Source organism: Loxodonta africana, chromosome 4 (assembly GCF_030014295.1).
Source record: "Loxodonta africana isolate mLoxAfr1 chromosome 4, mLoxAfr1.hap2, whole genome shotgun sequence".
Taxonomy (NCBI): domain Eukaryota; kingdom Metazoa; phylum Chordata; class Mammalia; order Proboscidea; family Elephantidae; genus Loxodonta; species Loxodonta africana.
The window spans coordinates 93,752,020-93,766,766 of record NC_087345.1 but is presented as its reverse complement, the minus strand read 5'-3'; the positions used below and the strand labels follow the sequence as shown (position 1 = coordinate 93,766,766).

At 42.5% G+C, this 14,747-nt stretch overlaps 1 pseudogene; it reads left to right on the top strand.

The window, feature by feature from the left end:
• The first annotated feature begins 4,271 nt into the window (after window positions 1-4,271).
• Window positions 4,272-14,747, top strand: LOC111753112 (olfactory receptor 8S1-like; annotated as a pseudogene).

The window sequence follows — 14,747 nt, the reverse complement described above, 5'->3', positions numbered from 1 at the left end:
TAAGAGCCATCACACAAATAGACACATGCATACCCATGTTCATTGCAGCATTATTCACAATAGCAAAAAGATGGAAACAACTTAAGTGCCCATCAACAGGTGAGTGCATAAACAAACTACAGTACATACACACGATGGAATACTAAGCACCAATAAAGAAAAATGATGAATGTGTGAAACATCTCACAACATGGATAAATCTGGAGGGCATTATGCTGAGTGAAGTATGACAATCACAAAAGGACAAATATTGTATGAGACCACTGTTATAAAAACTCAGGAAAATGTTTACACACAGAAAGAAACAATATTTGATGGTTAAAAGGGGAAAAAGGAAAACACTAACTGGAAAACAGGTTAGTGATAATTTTGGTAAAGAGTAAGACAGTGCACAAACTGGGGAAGTCAGCACAACTTGACGAAGGCAGAGTCATAGAAGCTGCATAGACACATCCAAACTCCCTAAGGGACCAAATTTCTGGACTGAGGGCTGGGGACCATGGTATTGGGAGCAACTAGCTCAACTGACATAAGAAAGTTTATTTAAAGAAATGTCCTACATTCTTCTTTGATAAGTACTGTCTGGGGTCTTAAAAGTTTGTGAGTGGCCATCTAAGATACTTTACTGGTCCTACCCTGTCTGGAGCAAGGGAGAATGAAGAAAATCAAAGAAACAAGGGAAAGATTAGTCCAAAAAACTAGTGGGCCACAACTATCACAGCCTCCACCAGACTGAGTCCAGCACAACTAAATTGTGTCCGGATACCACCACTGACTGTTCTGACAGGGATCACAATAGAGGGTCCCAGACAGAGTGGGAGAAAAATGGAGAACAAAATTCAAACTCACAAAAAAAGACCAAATGTACAGGTCTGACAGAGACTGGAGAAACCCTAAGAGTATGGCCCCAGACATTCTTTTAATTCAATACTGAAGCCAGTCTTGAAGTTCACCCTTCAGTCAAAGATTATATAGGCCCATAAAACAAATAATGATACACATAGCTCAACCATACTTATGAGGCTAAATGGGCACACCAGCCGAGGGGCAAGGACGAGAAGGCAGGAGGGGAAAGGAAAGCTCAACAAATGGAAACGGGAACAGAAGGGGACAGTGTCGACACATAGCAGGGTTGGCAACCAGTGTCACAAAACAGTATGTGTATGAATCGTTTAATGAGAATGAATTATTTAATGAGAAACTAATTTGCTCTGTAAATCTGCACCTAAAGCAAAATAAAAAAATGTATTATAGGTTTCATTTTATGGGCAAATATCACACTGACTAGAGAAAAAAAGTAAATATTTGAAAGAGAACATGTATAAGCTATATACATGTATAAGATATATATCTTAACAAGCATCAATATATATATAATCACTATTTTTTTTAATCATAGCATTTCAATAATAGACAACTTACAGAAAAAAAATTTTAGCTGAATCATTCAGTCAATACAATGAGATAAAATTAAACTCAAAACAGCTGGTTTGGACTGAATTTATTCTCATAAAGAATAACATTTTAGACACGTAGGTAAGATCTCTGCCTGGAATGTAAGTTTTTCAAGAGCAAGAAGAATATCTTATTTACTGACAATCCCCAATAAATTTCTCAGAGGGTTAAAAATATTGGGTCAACTCAAAAAATCTAAAAGTTCTACATGCTAGAGAATCCCCTGTGCCTCTTCAACAGTTCCCTTTACTTAGATAATGAACTAAAATCTGGTTTCAGGCTGCAATTTCACATCATTGGCCAGATGTCTCTTGGGTTGCCAGGCCCTGCTGGGTGGCACACTGACATTTTAAATACAAGTGCCTTTCTGAAAGGATAGATCTGAATTTTTCTTATACCTTCAGTACTATGCTTAGATTCACAATGAGAAATAAATGGAGATGTTTAAGTGACAGGGCTCAAGATCAAATAAGAGAAATTCTGCACTTCTTGTGTTGAATATTTCCACTGTGGCTTGTAGAGAAGAAGTCCAAGGATAGGGATACTGAAGATTTTCCACTGAGATTATCAAGAGTTTGGGCTGCTCTATTTCTTGCCTATTTTGTGGCTTCCTACAAGAAAAACACATATTATGTTGTGTTCCTATACTTCAACCTTAGAAGAATTTGTTCTCTTTTATGTAAAGAATTACTGATCTCAGACAAGTTCATCTATCTGACAGGACAGAAAAACAGGTGCATTTTGTACCAGAAAAAGCAAGGAGGTGGTAGGCCAGGTATGATTTTTCTGAAGATTTTCCCTCCTTCTTCCCAGCTTTGTCTAGTTATGGTTCTCTCTAATCATCCAACCTTCTTTTCCTGTCTCTTTAAAGATGTCCTTTCACTTTGAATCTTCTTCCCTTCTGTGTGTCCTCTTGCTGAGCTCTCTCTGTGTCAGTGCTTTATTGCCTTTCCTCTTTGGTAGAACCTTGTAGTCAGCTACTCAGGAAGGACACTTTCCTGGATAATAGTGAGCATTGGCAATGAGAACTCGTTGCATTCTCGGCAAACCTCTGCACGGCCTGGGGCCCTGGAAAGATTGTTGTTGTTGTGTCCCATGAAGTCTATTCTGACTCATAGCGACCCTGTAGAGCAGAGTAGAACTGCCCCATTGGGTTCCCAAGGCTGTAATCTTTATGGAGGGAGATTGCCACGTCTTTCACCCAGAGCAGCTGGTGTATTCAAATTGCTGACCTTTTGGTTAGCAGCCAAGCTCTTAACCACTGCACCAACAGGGCTCCTCTGGAAAGATTAAGGAAAGCTAAAGCCATCAGGCTCCAGCTTCCCATTCTGAGGAGGAGAGGGGAGAACCATTCAGAGCTGATAATGAGCTCTTAGTGGCCCAAGTTTATCCTCTTTTTTAGGCCCTAAATTCTAATGGTATTGCTAAACCACCACTTCCAACCCAACTACGGAGTCTGCTGAGGTAAGTGGTGGAGGGAAGAGGAGAGAGTACGAGAAAGGTCACCCTAGGTGTGGGAGATGGGAAATCATTGTAGGAAAGTTTGTTTTCCTTGCACTCTTGTCACCAGTTTCCTCTGCCTTTTCTCTCTGGGTCTCCTCCCCACAAACATAGATGTGTGCAACTGCCTCAGATTCTCCAGAAGCCTCAGTTCTGGCCACTCTACCCAAATCTTCCCTCCAAGAACAGTGGCCTCTCATTCTTCCTGGACTACAGACCCTTATTTGGCTATCCATTCATTTATTTAAGCACTCAGTTAGCGTTTCCTGAGTTGTCATATTTTTTATTCTCTAAGAAGGGAGCCTCATCTACTGTCATTTGGCAAAGATATACAATTACAGTGTTCATAAAGAAGTTAAATTTGAAATTGAGATTCGTGTTCTATGTCTCCCAGAGTTGTTTCAATTTATACTTAGATACATATTCATTCCATTGTGTATCTAGAGACTGAATTAAAGTCATTACCAGGGGTAATTATCTTGGACGGCCTTTATTTGGAATGGCAGTGAGGCCATTTGGGGAGTAGCAGGAGATGTTACTGTGAAGACAAGTCAATATCAAGAAGAAATTTAACTTTATCTATGGGCAGTGACAAAGAGGTGTTTTCATAAAAAAAAAAAAATTCTTGGCGTAGAAATATGACATAGATTCAAGCCCAACAAATGTAGGAACTTAGATATTTTACCAGAAACCTTCGATTTTCTCTTCTAAAAAGTGAGTTAGACATCTTCTCTTTCATTGCTACCAAATTCCCTTCCACCTGCCCACACACATAAGTATACACACCAGCCTCTTAATCTTGTCCCTTGCATTAGATAAGACAAAATATGTGGAATTTCCATTTAAATGACAAAAATTAAGCAAACACAACATACTGTCATTAACCACTAGCGAATTATGGAAGGGTGTTGAAGAAGAAAATTGAAGAATGAGGGATAGAGGAGAGCACAGAAGGTATGGTACAGCCACTCTCAGAAACATGCTAGAAAAAAATATACATATTGTGAAGCTAACCAAATTAAGAGCCCAGCTGAAGAAGGTGGCATGAATTAACATGGCTTTAACACAGAAAATCAAGCATAAGTCAAAACTTAGCATGTCTGATCATGGGTGCTTGGGACCCCTGTCACAGACAGGGAGGGAAAAGAAACCTTAGGGGTCAGCGAGAACAGCTTTGAAATCTTTATGATGAAATTCAGACTTAGGAGAGGGGAATGTATGGAGAGAAGATGGAGATGTCCTGGGACATGGGCAAGGGTCAGTGGAGGGCTCAGTCTACTCACAGTTCTTATTTCACAGAAAAAAGGAATCTTTAAATGTCCTGGGGGAACCACAGCACCATAAATAATTTCATCCTCCTTGGACTGTCCTCTGATCCCAAGATCCAGGCTCTGCTTTTTGTGTTGTTCCTGGGGATTTACCTCCAGACCCTCATGGGGAACCTGTTGATGTTACTGGTCATCTGGGTAGATTCTTACCTCCATACACCCATGTACTTCTTCCTGAGTCACCTCTCTTTCCTGGATCTTTGCTTCTCTTCTACCACAGTGCCCAAGCTGCTGGAGAATCTCCTATCTCAAAGAAAAACCATCTCTATGGGGGGCTGCCTAGCTCAAGTCTTCTTTTTGTTTCACACTGGAGGCACTGAAGCCTGCCTACTTGCAGTGATGGCCTATGACCGCTATGTTGCCATCTGCCACCCTCTACTCTATGGCCAGATGATGAGCAACCAACTCTGTAAGGTGCTGGTGTGTGGCTCCTGGAGCCTAGCCTTTCTGGGTGCACTCATCAACATCCTTCTAGCTATGAACTTGAACTTGTGTGGGGAGAAGCCCATCCCCCACTACAGCTGTGAGCTGCCCTCACTCTTCCCTCTGTCCTGCTCTGATGTCTCCACCAATTTTACCGTTATGCTCTGCTCTACCTTCCTGCATGGACTTGGAACCTGTGTCCTGATTGTTTTCTCCTACGCCCTCATTGTAGCACTTAACCACTACGCCACCAGGGTTTCCACAAGGCCACATAGAGGTGGTAAAATTGGACAGAGCCATGAATAGACAGAGTCAGTAATTAGTCATTGAGCTCAGCGTGGAAATAGGCACCAGGTCTTACAGAGCCGGTAAGCTACTCTCAATAAGACTAAAACAACCTGCACAGTCACCAGGGGATGATAATCAACTGGTACAATTGTCTATCACTTCAAATCCTCTGAAGCCCAAGTCTCTCAATTATCACTGTTCTGCCAATGCCTACTGTTTTGCAGGTTTTTTGTTCAATATCATGAGTAGGAGCCTGCTTGATGCGAGGGTGGTGGATCCACACTCCCTTCCTGGCGATCTTGATTGCGGTGGAGGGTTGTTTTCGTGCCAGGTCTGTAGTGTTCCAGGTCTTGATACAGAGAGAGATCACAGGTTATGGAAGGGTCAACCATGCTGTGTACCTGTAAAGGGAGTCAAGCACCCCTGCCACAGAATACAAATATTGTTTAATAGCCTGCTAGCTTTGTGTATGTCCCTAGACTCCAAGGTGTTTTCAGGGTCCAAAGTATTAAGCCCTCCCACAAATTACGGAGGAGGGGGTGCCCATACATAAGCTCAAAAAGGCTTACCTTAAGTTTGGTTTGATGTGCAACCCTAATCCTGAACAGAGCCAAGGGAAGGGTCTTACTTAGCCCATTTTGATCAGGACTTTTTGCAAAGTTTTGTCGGGTGGGCTTCAATAGCCTGGTTCACCTCTTTTTTTTTTTTTTTCTAACATAGTGGTCTTTAATACAGAGAGACCACACAGAGTGACAGGCAGTACAGAGCCAGCTGCTCACAGGACTCCAAAACCTGATCCAGTAGCAGAATAAATCAATATATTTACATTTACGTTTTTCCTGGAAACCCAGGACAGCCCAGTCTGGAGCCATCCTTCCCTTCCATCCCACCTTCCTACTTCCTTCCCACCTTTCTTTCATGTCCTTATTCTCTCCTTTTTCCTGTTTTTCTTTCTCTTTCTATTCTAGTTCTTTCCCTTCTTTTCTTCTCTGCCTTTTCCTTTTTCCTCTCCGTTTTCATTCTTCTTGCTTTCTACCCATTTACCCCTCCAAGTGTCATTAGCTGTTTCTTCCCTGCCCGGCCCCTATTTCTGCAACTATTATGAACACGCCACATAAAGGTCTTCTGCAGCTTGTGGCAAGCTAGAATCAGTCACTATTACTGGGGTCATAGTTTTTGCTGCCCGCTTGGCCTCTAAGTTGGCCCTTTCTTGGCCCTGGGCCACTATTGTATCTTCCTGTTGATGTCCTTCGCAGTGTACCACAGCCAGACTGGCAGAGAGTGACACCACCTCAAGGAGTTGTAAAATCTGTTGGTGATGTTTGATTTCTTTACTGGCCCAATTCAAAACTCGCTTTGCTTCCACAAAGTCCCATATACATGTAAAATTGACAACATGTACTCCGAATCTATATAAATGGTCACTCCTTAGACCTAGCCAGCCGCAAGGCCAGGATCACCGCAACCAGCTTGGTATTTTGGGCCGAGGTTCCATCTGGAAGAGCATTTGCCTAGAGGACCTCAGTCTGGCTGACAGCTGCATAGCCTGTCCTCTGTTGGCCAGCCTCGATGAAGCTACTCCCACCTATGAAGGTCTCTAAGCTGGTGTCCACTAAAAGTCGAAAATGTGGGTCTGGACAGCTGGCATGGACCAGGCCCACCGTCTGAACACAGTCACAGTGGACAGTTTCCCAGGGGCAGAGTGGGCGGTGGGGTGCCTAGATCTAGAGTGGCAAGAGGCTGGACCGATGTGCTGGGATTATCGACCAGAGAGGCCTGGTGTTGAGTTGCTCACTACTTGCTCTCTCCTTTGGGGCACTCTCTTTTCCAGTGGCCATCCTGCTCACCATATGCACACTGGTTCTCTCCCAGTGGGGGTCAGGATTGGGCTTCACTAGGGCCCGTGGATCTTCTCCTCCTAGGATGCCTATACTATTTCCGTACTGTTGCTGCGGTTGGTAGTAGGGCAACCTGGCACTTCCTACATTTGTCTTCCCTATTGTTATAGACCTTGAATGCCAACTGGACTAGGTGTCAGATACTCATAGTTACTCCCCCTTCTATTTTGCAAAGTTTGTTCCCAGGGTCCAGGGCACACTGTCTTATAAAAATACTAGTGACTGTGCAAGTGTTTGCTGGGTCCTTTGGATTCTCATCAGTATATTGTCCAAAGGCTCTATAAATCCTTTCGAGGCAAGCTGAAGGATTCTTATCCTTAACCCATTAACCCACTGCCATCGAGCCAATTCCAACTCATAGTGACCCTATAGGACAGAGTAGAACTGCCACATAGAGTTTCCAAGGAGTGCCTGGTAGATTTGAACTGCTGACCTTTTGGTTAGCAGCTGTAGCACTTAACCTCTATGCCCCCAGGGTTTCCTTCTCATCTTTATTCTGTTTATTTTCATATACCTTGTTCCAATTTGAGAGCTTAGGCACTCCACCTCCAAAGCCCACTAAAAGACAGTCCTGTTAGCGGTTCAGCCTACTGTACTCTGCTGTGCGATTGTGATCCCAGCAGGGGTCTTGAAGACATCCTCAACTGTATCTCCCTTGGCTGAGCGTCATGTCACCTCCGGGCTTTCTCTCAGGCCTGGTCTAGGGCCATCCACCTCTCTTGGGAGGGGGGGAGGAAGGTGCTTAAGAGAGATTGACAATCTGCCCAGGTGGGATCAAAAGAGTTAAAGATGGCAGTAAACAGTTCATGCAATTTCTGGGGATTCTCATGACATTCTGAGGTGTTATTCTTCCAGTAAATCCGCTGTGCTAAAGAAAACCTGGCCTCTATTCGCCGCTGGGGTTGTTTGGTGGAGGGGATACTGGCTGAGGGCTGGCCCTCCCTGTTAGCTCTGCTCTGGCTTTTCGGCACTCTGGCCCACATTAGCCCCTTGATAGTGTACCCCCCACCTTATATGGGGCAATGGCAAGGGAAAATTCCCAGGACATTTGAACTGCCTTCCCTGGTTAATTCTCCACCCCTTCCCCTACCCGGCACCGATCAGGGAGGAGAGCCATGAGCTCTACTGGAGTTGTAAGGGCTGTTCATCTCTAACCCTGGTGGTGGCACAGTGGACTTTCTCTTTTTCCATGATCACAACTGAATTTATCCTAGTTCTTTAAAGTACACCTTAAGGGTGAACACTTCAGGATGCTTTTAGTGTTATCTCTATTCTTGCACCTACACATTCGTGTGAAGACAAATGGACAGACAGACAAAGAACACTGGTTCCAAATGCATTCAGACATAAGAAGCCCTCCACCCAACCTACAGGAGCAACCACCAGACAGACAAAGAACACCAATGCAGAAAAAAGGACATTCCCTAAACTAAAACCAGGACAATAAACAAAACCTAAATTTTTTTTTTTTTAATGAAAAATAGAACCAAAATCAGGACCCTACCAAAATCAATGACCATAAAATAAGTTACCTGATTTCTGCTGTTGGAGAGCAGATATAGAAAGAAAGGGAAAGAGAAAAAGAGTATTCCAAAAGAAAGATTGCCGCCAATGGCAGGGCGACCGCTGAGGGACTTATATACCCTTTTCCAAATTTACCAACAACCAATAACCAATTTTCAGTCACCAATTACCAGTTTTCCAATAACCAATTCACTAACAGGGTGACCTCACAGAAAGATTGTCACCAATAGCAGGACAAACCCTGAGCGACTCAAATACCCTTTCCCAATACTACAACCCTTGGTAACCGATGGGGTGAGGGATGCCAACTAGGCTAAGGATGGGTCCTAGGGGCCAGGACCCCCACTTCCCTTGTTTTGCAATACCTTCAGGGTCTGGTCTTAGGACTGCACTGTTGCCACCCTCTTGGCTGCCTAGCTCCCCAGAGGGGACTGCACTCCCTTCCTCCTCCATGACCAGGGAAACAACCTGGTCCTGTGGCTTACCTTACCTTATTTTAGAGGAGGGACTCCTACCCATTCCCCACCCAGTTTCCAGTTTCTGTTTCCAGCTGAAGTGGGGGCCCGGCAGACCTGGCCCCAGGGAAGGGATCACAGTGGCCCCCTGAAACTCCTTACTGACCAAACTGAGTCAGGGCACATCTTAAGGGGTTGCGGGGATCCAGATATTCACCACGCAGGTTTCAGAGTTTGCGGGTCCCAGCAGAGTCATCAGAATTTGTAACTGAACACAGGTTCTTGTCCTGTCCTATTAGCCCATCAAAAAAAGATGGACGCCACACCACCAGTTGCAAGGGAAACAGAAAGTGGAAATTTATTGTTTGTACAAACAAGGAGCAATGTGGGGCTTAGCAGCCAAAAGACCACACGCTCCCCACCCCAAGGGAGTTGGGGGCTTTTATGTCCTGGAGTCCCCAGCAGGCAGGGATTGGTGCCCAAAACCCAAAACCTCGATCCCTCCTATGCCCATATTTGAAGATCCAGTTGCTGAGTCATGTTGCAAGGGAAGGGACCTCTCACTTTTCAAATGGGCTCGGGCACCCTGGTGTGCTGAGAAATATCTTCCTCTCCAAAGACGTTCAAGTCTGGGGTCAAGCTCAGGGTCACGGGTCCTCAGGTCCTGCACTGCGCTAAGATCCCGGTTCACGCATGTGCCGGATTCTGGGCCAAATTCAAACCGCGGTTAGGGTCGCGTCAGGGTCAAACTGCAATTAGAAACAGCTGCTTGGTGGGCTGCTAAGGAGGGGAAAACTGCAGCGGAGCGAGGGAAGCCTCGGCTGTTTCGCCATGACTACCTTGCAATAAACTAAATGAGCATTTCTCTATTTATGTTTAAGATAAAATCCTACAGGACACTCATCATATATATTTAAAAAAACAAACCCAGTGCGGTCGAGTCCATTCCAACTCATAGCGACCCTATAGGACAGAGTAGTACTGCCCCATAGAGTTTCCAAGGAGCACCTGGCGGATTTGAACTGCCGACCCTTAGGGTTAGCAGCCCTAGCGCTTAACCACTACACCAGCACGGTTTCCATCATCCATATGGTCTGTATTTATCTCCTCTCAATCTGTCCTGTTTTTTCACTCTTTTAGTGTTTCTTTCAATGGGCAGAAGTGCTAAATTTTAATTAAGCCTAATTTATTAATCTTTTGTTTTAGGAAATAACCCCCAAAGAAATAGATAATGAAAACCATTAATCGTGGTTCATTATAGCAAAAACCACCATAACACATTATTTTTTTCACACTCAGATACACACACATACATTTTTAAAGATGTATAACATACGTTTTTCATATATAGGAAAAATAATCATATCAAACATACCTGGAGCCATTAAATACTCACATAAATACATGTATAAATTCTTAATACATATATAAATAAATTTTATAATCAGATAAATAAATAATAATAAAATAATTGTAAATTTTATATAAATTAACAAACAAGGCAAATGTTCTAGAAAAGCAGACTTGATTATTCTAATCAAGTATTAATTGTATTTCTTTTGCTTACTCAATATATTTTCAAGGTATACTGGGGAATATGCTGAACATTCTGGTTTGATTGAAAAACTTATAACTAATTACAAATAAATGGAAATTTTGGCTTATATAATAGTCTTTTCTAACTATGATAAACTCGTTAAAAAATGCTTTCCTAAATACTTGTAAGTCTGAAAGCACTCAAACTAAAACAAGAATGTGTTCCAGTTTGTGTAGGAATCTAAACAGATTCAGCAAAGCAAGTAGATTTGAATAGACAGTTTATGTAAATGAACGTTCTTGCTGAGTTTTTTACTTTTTGATCAACAAATCACTTTTACACAGCAAATGTTCCTGAAAGTAATTTCATCTGAGAAGCCTAAACGGCAAGAAACAGCCTTTAGAGCATCCATTGAAAATGATTCCTTTCCTGCTTGGAGACCAGTGGAATACCCCTTGGCTACTCTGTCTTCTTTCAACTCACAGTAGACTCAGAAATTTACATTTAATGATTACTGGTCATTACATCGGAAACCCTGGTGACACAGTGGTTAAGTGCTACTGCTTCTAACCAAAAAGGTAGGCATTTCGAATCTACCAGGTGCTCCTTGGAAACTCTATGGGGCACTTCTACTCTGTCCTATAGGGTTGCTATGAGTTGGAATCAACTTGACAGCAACGGGTTTGGTTTTGGGCTTGGTCATTGTGTCAACCCAGATGTTTCATACCAGCCTAAGAGATCCCTTTTGGTCCTTACAGAAGCTAATGTTGCTAAAGTTCTTGAAAATTAAGTCTGCCTTCAAGCTCTAACTATTGGCTATAAAAACCAAGGGTACAGAATCAGCCTCACCAGCTGCCTAAACACAGCTGCTCTGCAGATTGGTTAAACCAGTCAATACTATATGTAGGTGAGACATGATATCAGACACAGGGAAAATGAAAAGGTATTTGAGATCCTTTGAAAGAAGAAACTGTTCTGTGGCTATTTTACTTTGTTAGTGCAGAATCCAGTGGAATTTTTCATGATCATAAGATTTTATAAACTCAGTTGCGATAAAAGATATAGAAAGCCACCTTTGTTTCATCTTTCTTCTTAGTTCATGAATTCAAATAAAAGTCCTGTAGCCAACTGAAGAACAGATCATCTGATTGGACAAGATGTACAGGCTGAGTTTATGGCTGAACAGTTAATAAAAAAGGGTTCAGAAATTTCCCTTGTCCAGGCCTTGGATTTACTGAGAATGGCCATGAACAGGAAATTGACTGGTCCACCACAATGAGTCCTATGAATAAACCAAAGGCCAGACTTCAGGGTGTAAGCACACAGCTGGAAGTCATGGGTAAACAGTGTTCAAACAGGCAGAGCATTGTTACCAACTACACCTGAAGACTTAAGAAAACCAGAGTAGAGGGACATGAGCCCAATCTGAACATGAGGGAGAAATGGTATATAGAGACTGAGCATAATGTCTCAGAATGAAAGTCAGAGAAGTTAATCTAAATGTCTTTACAACAGAGGCATGTAAAAGATTGAATGTGCTATTTCTATTTTAAGCAGGCTTCAGAGGGTAAGATTAGGAAAGTTAGTAGAGCAGGGATTACCAGCAGTGGGTGTTCCTAGTGAAGCTGGTGTTTTCAGCAGAAGCTGAGATTCAAACTCTCACAGTCCTTTAGGGTGATACACACAAACTCTCACAGTCCCTTAGTTTCCAAATTCTGTCCTATATTGTCTGATAGAATGGCGCAGAATAAGTAGGGCAGGGCAAGGTCCTCTATCCTGGCAGCTTGTACAGCCAGGATACCCCTTTAAGTATTCCTGCTGCTTGCTTGCCTGAGACTCTGACATTTCCTATGATACACATCCATCCTAGTAATGCTATACAGGATGGGCCCTTGTGTCTACACTCAGTCCCAACCACTTCTTCTCCCCTTGTCATCTCCAGAGTCTGGCAGTATGTTTTCTTTTCTGAGTGAAGTCACCCCTAATAACTCCAAAGTTGTTTACTCTTTTAACAGAGAAGATTCATTCCAAAATAATTCCAAACTGCCAATTTTCTTTCCAAGTGAGGTCCTGAGCAGGGGAACTACCAGTAGTGATGTCAAGGTGATTTGCTTACACCTCTCTTGATAGAGAGTAATAACAACAGTAACAGTAGCAGCAACAACTTTGATCTTTGATAATGCTTCACCCTATGTGAGAATTTATCTGATTTTTGCCTAGAATTACAATCTCAAGGAATAATAATGATAATAATAATGGCAGGTATTTACTGAATAATTAGGACTGTTTTCAAGAGCTTTTTATATAATCTCACATTTACTTCTTAAAACCATTTGTAGTACTATTATCTGCATTTCACATAGAAGAAAATTGAAGCACAGAGATTTATATATTATGCACAAGGTCATATAGCTAATTTGTGCTGGAGTTGGAATTTGAACATAGTCTAACCCAGCAGCCCACATTCTGAGCCATTGTTCTATGACACTTGCTCATATCTTGGATATCAGCTTTTCAGAACTATGCGTGTTTACCAAACATGGCTTGCTTTGTCTCAGTCTTGACCCTTTGAAAACTAAGTGTCACATCTGATACATGCTTTCTTAGAGCAATCATGTTGTTGTTGTTAGCTGCTGTCAAGTTGGCTCCCAACTCATGGTGACCCCATTAACTATGGAAAAAAACGCAGTCCAGCCTTGCATCATCTCCATGATAGGCTGAAACCAGATAATTGTGATTGACAGGTTTTTCACTGGCTGATTTTCAGAAGCAGATCTTAGGCTCAGCTAGTCTGGAAAAAATAAAAATAAAAAATGCTCTGCTGAAACCTGTTCAGCTCAGAGCAACACGCAGGCCTCTTCCTACAGACAGGTAGTGGCCGTGCATGAGGAACATTGGCAGGGAAGCAAACCAGATTGCCTGGATGGAGGCAAGAATTCTACTGCTGAATAGTTTTGTTCATATACTCTCAATACAAGTTATTACTGATTACTCTCTAAGTCACGTTTTGAGCTCCCTTTGCACCAGTTACAGTGTTTTATAAAGTCTTGTCTTCTTATCTATGTTCCTCAATGGACTGGAGCCATTTTAAGATCAGGGACCATATGTCATTCATCTTTATGATCCAAATGACTGGCACAAAACCTAGGCCATAGTAGAAGCTAAAAAGGTTTACTGAATAATAGTGATAGGAGAAGAAAATCAATGCAATGAGAAAATTGCTTGACGGATAGTAGAACCTTGGCTATCATGCTTTTTTATATTATTTAGTATTAATTATATAATATAATTAGTACATTTATATATATATTTATTATATATTTATATATATATATATAATATATATGTTATTTCAAACAGCCTTTGCAAACAGCTTTGAGAGACCACAGCACCATCACGGAGTCTATCTTCCTCCACTGTCTGCTGACCCCCATGTCCAGGTTCTCTTCTTCATGCTTTTCCTGGTGATTTACCTCCTGACTTTGATGGGGAACTTAACGATGCTACTGGTGGTCAGAGCTTATTCGTACCTCGACAACCCTTTTCCCCACAACCCACAACTTTTTCCTGAGTCACCTCTCTTTCCTGGATCATTGCTTCTCTTCAGTCACTGTGATTGCTGGAGAACCTCATGTCTGAAACAAAAACCATCTCAGTAAGTGGCCGCCTGGCTCAGGTCTTCTTTGGGTTTATCACTGCAGGTACTTAGCCTTGTCTCCTCTCAGTGATGACCTATGACTGTTATGCTGACATTTGCCACCCTCTGCTCTATGGACATATCATGAGTAAACAATTGTATGTACAGCTTGTGTGGGGCTCCTAGGGATTGGGCTTTCTGGAAGCAGTCGTCAATATCCTGCTAGCTATGAACTTGGTGTTCTGTGAGGCCCAAATCATCCACCATTACAGCTGTGAAATGTCCTCCATCTGTCCTGCTCTGATGTCTCCAGGAACATCATTTTCTTGCTCTGTTTCACAACCTTGCATAGGCTGGGAACCTTCCTCTTTGTCTTCTTATCCTGTGCACTCTTTATCTCTATCATCCTGAGCATCAGTTCTACCTCAGACAGAAGCAAGACCTTCTCCACCTGTTCTTCCTACCTCACTACAGTGACACTTTACTATGGTTCAGGTGTGCTCCATCATCTTATGCCAAACTCAGTTTCCCTCATGGAGCTGATCTTCTCTGAACAGTACTGTATGATCACTCCCATGCTGAATCCCCTCATCTACAGCCTAAAGAACAAGGAGGTCAAGGCAACTGTGAAAAGAACTTTAGAAAAGTATTTTCAACATATCAGGTACTGAAATAAAGACAAGAGGATGGTGAAGGATTAGG